Genomic DNA, 10,181 nt, shown 5'->3' with positions numbered 1-10,181 from the left:
TCTTTAAGACTCCTATTCTTGCGTTCCACCACCCCATTTTGTTGTGGAGTTCTTGGGGCAGAGAAATTGTGATCCATACCATACTCAGTACAGAATTTGTTAAATTTAGAATTCTCAAATTCTGTTCCATGGTCTGATCTAAGATGTATCAAATGATTCCCTGTTCTTCTCTGTTCTTTCTTCACAAAAGCAACAAACTCATCAAACGTTTCATCCTTGCTTACAAGAAAGAAAACCCAAGTGAACCTTGAAAAATCATCAACAATAACCATTACATATTTCTTACCACTTCTACTTTGGATTCTCATTGGACCACAGAGATCCATATGAATGAGTTCCAAAGGCCTTTTGGTACTTACCATCTTTTTGGACTTGAAAGAAATTCGGGTCTGTTTACCTTTAACACAAGCTTCACACACTTTGTCATACAAGAACTTAATGCAAGGAAGTCCTTCCACTAAGTTCTTAGATCATAGTTTATCAAGTAAAGAAAAGCTTGCATGGCCAAATCTTTTGTGCCATAAAAGAGGATCATCCTCAATAACACTAAGACATGTTAAACTGCTGTTAGGAACCTCGTTAAGATCCACAACATATGTGTTCCCTTTTCGAGTTCCTTCTAAAATAATGTTCCCAGTGTCATTGTGGATGATTCTACACTTATTTGAAGTAAAGCTGACAGAATTACCTTTGTCACAAAACTGTGAAATACTCAACAAATTGTGTTTGAGGCCCTCGACTAAAAATACATTATCAATGGCATGGAAACGTGACCTTCCTATTTTTCCAATAGCAATTATATCACCTTTCATATTGTCACCAAAGGTCACAGTTCCACCATAGTAGGCATCCAGTGAGAGAAATCTAGTTTTATCTCCAGTCATGTGCTTAGAACAACCACAGTCAAGGTACCAAGTGTTGTTCCCCCTCACTGGAACCTGCAAGAAGAATTAAATGTTAGAGTCAGGAACCCAGGTTTCCTTGGGTTCCTATGTAACAAGAGTTGATTCATTTTTCTTAACCCAGATTTGTTCTACATGTTTGACATTCTTCTGAGTGCTTTGTTCTTTCTTAGGACACTTAACCTGCTTATGTCCTGTATTGCCACAGAAATAACAAACAATGCTACTAGGCAAGTTGACATACTTCTTTTCTTTCTGGAACTTCTTTTTAAAACCTAAACCTTCAGTTTTCTTGGTTTTAGCCTTAGTGATCCAGTCAGGAACTCTATACTCTATTGGTTGCTTACCTTTCCTAGCTCTCTCAAGTTCCCCCTCAAGACGTGCCTTATCCGTTTTTAAACTCTTCCAAATCATGTTTTAATTTTTCAAAATTCGGATAATCAGTAGGTGGAGGAACTTCAGAGTTAGGAGTATCAACACTCAGTTTTAACAAAGACAATTCCACATTCAGTAGTATGTTATCTTGTTTTAAGTTTTCTAGAGTCTCTTTTAAAATTTTATTGTCATCAAACAGACTGAAGAACCTGTATTGAATATCAAACTTCATATTATCAACCCATTCACTGTTCTCTTTGTAAGTTACCAAAGCTTTATCACTTAGTTGTTTGGATCTATGTAATTCCTTTAAATCTTCTTGAATTTCCAAAACAGTATTTATTAGATTCTCTTTAGACAGATGTTTCAATTGATTGTAAGAGAACCATACCTCAGACTCAAGCTCCTTTAGTTTGGCAGCTTCATCAGTTTTTGCCATTAAACATAAATGAGCGGTTTCTTCTGATGGTTGGTCCTCCTCTTCTTCTTCTGAATCTGTATCTCCCCAAGCAGCCAGCATGGCTTTCTTAACGTTGTCCTTGGTGAAGTAAGGCTTATAGACTCTTGACTCTTTGGATTGCTCCTTGCTTTTAGTCTTTCCTTTCTCTCCATCCTGAACAGGACAATCTTTGATAAAGTGATCCTTTGATCCACACTTGAAACACGTTGTGTTTCTGGAACTTGTGTACTTCTTGTTCCTGTCAAACTTCCTATTGTTCATCATCTTCTTAAACCTCCTAACTAGCATAGCCATATCTTCCTCATCAACTTCTGATTCTTCTGAGTTTTTAGCCTTGAGTGCAAGACTTTTACTTCTGGAACTTTCAGTATTGGAACTCAGATGAAGTTCATGAGTCATCAATGATCCAGCTAGTTGTTCCATATTAAACTTGGTGAAGTCCTTAGCTTCCTGCATAGCAATAACCTTGGATCTCCAGCATTCATCCTGTGGTAGGCTTCTTAAGATCTTCCTTGCCTGTTCATCAATAGGAATATGCCTGCCAAGGGAGTTCAGTTCATTAATAATATCATTGAATCTAGTAAACATCTCTTCTATGGTTTCTTTAGTTTGCATTTCAAACCTTTCATACCTAGACATCAATAAATCTATTTTAGAACGTTTTACCTCGTTAGTACCTTCATGAGTTACCTGTAGCAAATCCCAAATCTGTTTGGCAGACTTGCATCCCATGATACGATTATGTTCATGGGGTCCAAGTCCACAGTGCAGATACTTTATAGCTAAAGCATTCATTTCAAGTTTCTAATAATCTTCTTTATCATAATCAGAAATGGATTTAGAAACTACCTCATGTTTGTCATTGGTTTGAGTTATTTCAAAATCACCAGTTTCAATTACACGCCAAACCTGGTAATTTTCAGCCTTGATGAATATCTCCATCCTGTTCTTCCAGTAGGCATAAAACTTACCATTGAACATAGGTGGACGTTGGGTAGAGTACCCTTCTTCAAGTTTCTCCTTGTAATTCATCTCTCCAGGAACTTACTCAGCAAAGTTATCTGCTTGCACGTGAGAACCGTGCTCTGATACCAATTGTTAGTTGAGATGAACTCTACAAGAGGGGGGGTGAATTGTAGGTGAGTTCCTAATAACTACTTTTGCAAATATAAAACAGAATAAAATAGGAACTTGCAAAGCACACAGTATTTTACGAGGAAACCTTCTAGTGCCCAACTAGAAGTAAAACCTCGACCCTACCTTAGGGATTTCAAACACAAACACTTCCACTATAATAGGGCAAACACCAAGTTACAACCTATTATAATTAAGCCTCTACTCACAAGTTCCTAAATGAACTTGCTACAGAACAAGACACTGTTCTACCCAGTCTAAATCCCACACTCAGACTCTCTTATACTCCTTAAGTACAGATCTTTCCTCTTCTCACCAGAAGCTCTCTCTGTATGCAAGGATAAAAACAATACTCTCGCCCAAATAATTCCAAACCAAATACAAGTATTAACACCTAGTATATGATAGGCAAGTTATGCATGAAACCCGAAACTAATATGACAAGATTATAAGCTTGGCAAACTTACACAATTAAAGCTCTGTAATTCTTCACGCATAAACTCACAAAAACCTAAACTCCTATTAATCTCTACTATTTATACAAGTATTACTTGTATAGAAAGTAGGTTTTCATCAAGATAAATAAGTAAAACTTAACTTATCTTAAAACACGATTTTTTAAGTAAATCCTTTGAAGAAAAATCTTTTCAGAAAAATAAGATAGAAATATTAAGTTAAAAAGCATAATATCTTTTTAACAAACTGATTTTAAGAAATAAATATTTAAAGAAAATCTTTTTCGATTTCTATCTTTTATCTTTTCCGATTTTAATTTATTTGCCAAGCTAATTGTCACGCTTCTAATAAATTTCATGCATATCCTACTTAACATATTTAACAATGAATCTAGAAGATAAAATCTTAACTAAAACATTGCTGCGCTGCGCTCTTGATCTGGTAGGCTTACTTGGGCTCCACGCTGACTAAGTTCCTCCAAAGATCTTAGTCAGCCATCTTCAAGTTCCTGTAAAGGAACGTTCCTGTTAGGGAACTCAGTTCCTGTTAGGTAACTCAGTTCCTGTGAGGGAACTCTTCTTCTATTTTGAATAACTTTCTTGATAAAGAACTCCTTCAAGTCTTCTTAGCTTCAGTTACTTCTTCCATCTCCAAGATCAATTTCAGCTAGACTAAACAAACACTTGAAAAGCCTTTATGAGATGAGTTTGTTGTAACTTAAGTTCCTCATCATCAAAACCTTTGAACATCAACATATCTCTTCCTTTTTATTCACTTTAAATCAAACATCACCACTATCTTGCTTTTTACATTCATCTTTAATCAATTACTCAGAAGTGAGAACTATTACAATGTAGAAGTACTACTCTGTATTATGTTTACCTTCCTACTCTTATATGGAGCACTAAATTATTAGGAGACGACGGGAGTAACAAAAAAAAAAAAAAAAGAAAAAAAAATGTTTTGTCTCCACCATTCTACGAATATAAAGCCGTGAACATTTTATATTTGGGGTTGTCGTTATAAACAAGTGCGTGCCCAATTTAATTTGTATTATCTAATTAATTATCTATAGACTATAGTACTCCGTTGTTAGTTGAGATGATTAATACAAGAGGGGGGGTGAATTGTATAGAGTTCCTAATGACTACTTTTTGCGGATAAATAAACAATGCGTATAGGAACTTAAGCAAACACACAGATTTTTACGAGGAAACCTTCCAGGGCCCAACTGGAAGTAAAACCTCGACCCTACCTTAGAGATTTCAAACACAAAACACTTCACTATAATAGGGCAAACACCAAGTTACAACCTATTAGACACAGACCTTTATTTCACAAGTTCCTCACTGGACTTGCTACTTGATATGACCCTATCCTACCCAATTTAAGCACCACACTTAGATTCACTCGTACCACCAAAGTACTACACGTACTGCCAAAGTACAAAACACTCGTACTACCCCAGTACAAAACTCACAGCCTCACCAAGAAGCTTACACAAAACTGTATGTAACACAAACTATAAATGTCACCCAAATAACCCAACCAATACAAATATAAGACGCCTATTATGATAGGTAAGCAATGCACGAAATCCGAAACTAATATGATAAGTTAAAAGCTTGGTAAACTTACTCAGTTAAAGCACTGTGATTTCTCCACGCATAAACTCACAAAAACCTAAATCATTTTGCTCTCTACTATTTATATAAGTAACACTTGTATAGAAAGTAGGTTTTCTAAAAAGATAAATATGTTAACTTGACTTATCTTTTAAACACGGTTTTAGCAAATCAAGTGGAATAAAATCTTTTCCGAAAATAAGTATAAAAGATATTTATTAAGAAGACTTATCTTTCTTAATAAACCGACTTTAGAGAAAAATAATCTTTTTAGAAAATCTTTTCCTAAAATCTATCTTTTATTATTTTCCATATTTATTTTATTTACCAAGCAAACTTATCACGTTTCTAATAAATTTCGTGCACTAACCTACTTACCATATTAACAATAATTTCTAAGAATAAAACCTTAACTATTATTGCTGCGTCGCACTCTGATCAGATGAATTACTTGGGCTCCAAGCATATCAAGTTCCACCAAAGAACTTAACTACTAGTCTTCAAGTTCCTGTTAGGGAACGTTCCTGTTAGGGAACTTAGTTCTTGTTAGAGAACTCTTCCTCTGATTTGTTTAACTTCTTCAATAAAGATCTTCTTCATGTCTTCTTAGATTCAGATGGTTCTTCAATTACCAAGATTATTCTGCACCTTGACTAATCACACACTAGAGAATCTTTATTAGTTGAGTTTGCTTTTAGTTCAAGTTCCTCATCATCAAAACCATTATGCTTCAACAATTTCCCCCTTTTTGATGATGACAAACTTAAGCAAACTCTAAAACAAGTTAAACAAAATAGAAGGTCGTATTTTTGATTTTTTTTTTAAAAAAAAAATAAACACACACGGAACAAAAATTAAACTAAAAGCAATAAGCAAAAACTAAAAACTAACTAAACAAACTAAACTACTCAAGCATCATATCAGAGAGAAATTTCTGATACTTTATTAACTAAAACCCAGAACAACTAGCCTCCAAGTTTGCTTCTTCTTTTCCCCCTTTTGGCATTATCAAAAAGTCCTGTTTTTCAAGGTATTAAGCATCTAGCCACAGCCTCACAAGCAATTCATCGAGTGTGGGAAACTGAAGGCAGCGCTGCTAATCAACCTCAAGTAAGTTCTACCTTTCTGCATAAGTGTTCAATATACACACAAACACACAATTATAAGCAAAGTTCTAACTATTCATTACAAACCAAAAGATTTATCATCCAGTTGAACAATTTAGAAAATTTACAATCAAAATTAATTGTTCAAATACTAAAAACAGAAATTAAAGTTGTTCATGACTGAGAGACAGAGAAAATAGGCTAGGCTAAACAAAGATTAAAAAGGAATAGGGTAGGCTAGGTTTCAAGAAACTCCATAATTTTCTTGTAGTCCTCCTTTGTCTGTTGTGCAGAGGCTTCCAAATTGTCTTCAAGACCCTTGAGTTTCACCAGGAACTGCTCCTTCTATTCCTGTAGAGCCTTGTTCAGTTCTTGCTCTTGAAACTCCTTTTGCTCTTGAAGTTCCTTGTTCTGTTTTACCACCAGCTTCTTGAGTTCCTTTAACTCCTTCCCCTGCTCCTGCACCATCTTTTCCAGGGTCAACATCTGAAGTTTTCCAGCAGAATCCTTCACTTGATTCTCAACCCTTTCCATCCTATCCACCAATTCAGCAACTTGCCCATTGAGGATATTTTCCTCAACATCCAACTCCAGTGGTTGTTCCATACTGGTTTGAGGAACAACACTGGCAGAAATCCTCCTGCTCTTTCTCACAGGCTGCTCAGACACAGCTTTTTCCTTTCTCTTCCCTGTCACTTTCTCTTTCTTTTTCTCTCCCTTCTCTAATTTTTGAATTTTTCCTTGTACAACCTCCAAACTTAACCCAACTAGAGTTTCCTCATTGATTACATTTTCAGGCTTTTCATCCAAGGCCCCATATTTACCCTTCAGAACTACTCCAGCATTCTCAAACACAGTAGACAAAATGGCTCCATACCCCACTTTTGTCCTACTAGGAACACAGTGTGCTAAATGCTGGTACATTAAGGAAGGAAAGTTAACCTTAATCTTCTTAGAAATGCAGAAGATTACTGCCATATCCATCAAACATGATTCCCCTTTCTTAGCTGTTCTAGGCAAAATAGTCTTCTTCACAAGATTAAACAGCAATTTGTTTAAGGGACTTAGATCATTGTGACTCATGACCTTCTTCCCCCTTTGACCACCTAAGGCCTCAACAATTTCACCAGTCAAATAGTTACCTACATTGACACTTCCCTTTCCTTTGATATAAGACTCATACCCCTCAGTAGGTGTTTTCAGAATTTTACCTAGGGTTTCAATGTTCAATTCAATTTTTACCCGATTAACAACACTCGAAATTACCCTTAATTTTGCTTGAAAATTTTGACAAAATTCAGTCATAGTAATAGGGTACAAATAGTTTGCTGAAACTCTTGACAACAGAAATTCCCAACCTTAAAACTTGATTAAGTCAAGAAATTCTAAAAATCTTGCTTTCCTACACCAAACTACATCAATGCGGTGTCCTACTACATACCTTCCTGCCTGTGACTCAAGTTCCTCTTGATCAGTCACCTCCTCTTCTTCATCTTCCTTTTCAGATTCTTCTTTTTCTGAATTGTTCTCCTCTTCTTTTTCTTCTTCTCCCTCACTCATCTCTTCTTCCTCTTCATTCTCCTCTTTTGTCTCTTCTGAATTTTTACCTTGAGCAAAATAGTCAACTTCCTCGATTTGCTCTTCAAGAGACTTCCCACTTTGTTTCTTCTCTTTCCACTCTTTTAGCCGTTGAAGAATACTTGAGACAGAGGATTCCCCTTGATCACTCTTACTTTCGACTTCTTTTGGTTTCGGAGGTGATTTTCTAGGGTTTTCGGGAGTTTTGTTTGAAGTAGAGGATGATTTGTAGTTTACCATGGCTAAGGGAGATGTTTTTTCTTGAATTGTATTTTCGGAGTATTGAGAGTTTTCTGAGGAGACGATTTCAGCAATGATCACCATTGTTGTTTTAGGGAGGGTTTTTAAAGTTTGAAAGAGTTTTTACTTAGAAGGGTTTAATTGATTTGACAGTGAGGTGAAAGAAGTGGGTGAAATCAGCTTTTATAATTAATGAAGCGGTGTGAAGGAATTTAAGAGGTTTCACTGTTCAGTCATTAGTTGAACAAATTCAATTAATTTTTCAATTTTGAAATTACTAGAAGAATCTTTCAAAAACTTTTCTTTTCAAATTCAATTAACTTAAAAGAAATTTCTATAAAAACACAATTGGAACACGCTTTTTACATATGTGCAATGTACATATTTAATAACTTATACAGTTAAGCAATTTAATGAACTTACCTTTGGTAGTTAACAACGGTGACACTTCAGCTATGCTTATCACACCAAAATTGTGTTAGATGCTCTTTTCGCTCTATTTCCATTATTTTGACTTTGCCATATCTAGGAACTTCAGAAGCAATCAATTCAGCTTGATCATTCCAAGTTCCAGTCTCAATTTCTCAAATGTTTCTCTATTCAAGGGTTTGGTCAAAATATCTGCACGTTGATATTCCGTACTACAAAATTCCAATTTAATGTTCCCTTGCTCCATATTATCTTTTAGAAAGTGATGCCTAATGTGGATGTGCTTTACCTTAGAGTGCTGAACTGGATCTTTAGAAATACATATAGCACTTGTGGTGTCACAGTAGATAGGTACACATTCAAAAATAAGACCAAAATCTCTAACCTGTTGCTTTATCCAAAGAACTTGTGAACAACATGCTGTTGCTGCCACGTATTCAGCTTTAGCTTTAGATAGAGCAACTGTGTTTTGCTTCTTGGAACCCAAGAAACTAAACAAGGTCCTAAGAACTGTACCATACCTGAAGTGCTTTTTTTATTCACCAAATTACCTGCATAGTCAGCATCAGTAAAGCCATGTAAATCAAATAAGTCACTTCTAGGATAGAAGAGACACAAGTCATCAGTTCCTTTCAAATATCTAAGGATTCTCTTTACTGCTTTCAGGTGTGACTCCTTTGGGTTTGCTTGGAACCTAGCACACAAACCTACACTGAAAGATATGTCAGGTTTACTAGCTGTTAAGTAAAGTAAAGATCCTATCATACCTCTGTACATAGGTTGATCAACACAAGTTCTAGATGGATCATCGTCCAATCTGGTTGCAATACCCATTGGAGTATCATTTGTCTTAGCATTTTCAAGTTTGTATTTCTTGATCAGTTCCTTGATATAATTTTGTTAATGGATCATGATTCCTTTCTCAGATTGCTTTATTTGCAGTCCGAGGAAGAAATTTAATTCTCCCATCATGCTCATTTCAAATTCTCCACTCATCAAGTCAGCAAAATACTTGCACAAAGATTCATTAGTTGCACCAAATAAAATATCATCAACATAAATTTGTACAGCTAATATGTCAGTTCCATTTGACTTTAAAAATAAAGTTTTATCTATTTTGCCACGTTTAAAACCATTTTGTAATAGGAACTTTGACAATCTTTCATACCATGCTCTAGGAGCTTGCTTCAGCCCATAGAGAGCTTTGTCAAGCTTGTAGACATGGTTTGGGAACTCTGGATTTTCAAATCCAGGAGGTTGTTCCACATAGACTTCTTCATTTAGAAATCCGTTTAGAAAAGCACATTTTACATCCATCTGGAACAACGTGAATCCCATATAAGCAGCAAAAGCAATAAGTAAACGAATAGCCTCTAACCTGGCTACTGGAGCAAATGTTTCTTCATAATCTATTCCTTCTTGTTGATTGAAACCTTGTACGACCAGTCTTGCTTTATTTCTGACAATAATACCATGCTCATCTAGCTTGTTCCTAAATACCCACTTTAGACCTATAGTCTTCTTATCTTTGGGTCTAGGTTCCAGATGCCATACTTTATTTCTTTCAAACTCATTTAGTTCAGCTTGCATAGCATTAATCCAGTCTGCGTCAGTTAAAGCTTCAACATAGTTCTTAGGTTCCATAGAAGAAAGGAATGCATCGAATGCACAAAAGTTCCTAAGCTGAGATCTAGTCTGAGTTCCTTTTGTAATATCACTCATGATTGCATCAACAGGATGTGATTTATGATGTTTCCATCGTTTAGGTGTAAAGTCCTTCATTGGATACAATCTTTCATGATCATTGTTGACTGGTTCTTCTATAGGAACTTGTTCTTGAGCCTCAGTTGGAACTTCAACAGGATTCTCCTCATTC

This window comes from Chenopodium album, chromosome 1, assembly GCF_948465745.1.
Source record: "Chenopodium album chromosome 1, dcCheAlbu1.1, whole genome shotgun sequence".
Classification (NCBI taxonomy): domain Eukaryota; kingdom Viridiplantae; phylum Streptophyta; class Magnoliopsida; order Caryophyllales; family Amaranthaceae; genus Chenopodium; species Chenopodium album.
This window is presented reverse-complemented; position numbering follows the sequence as displayed.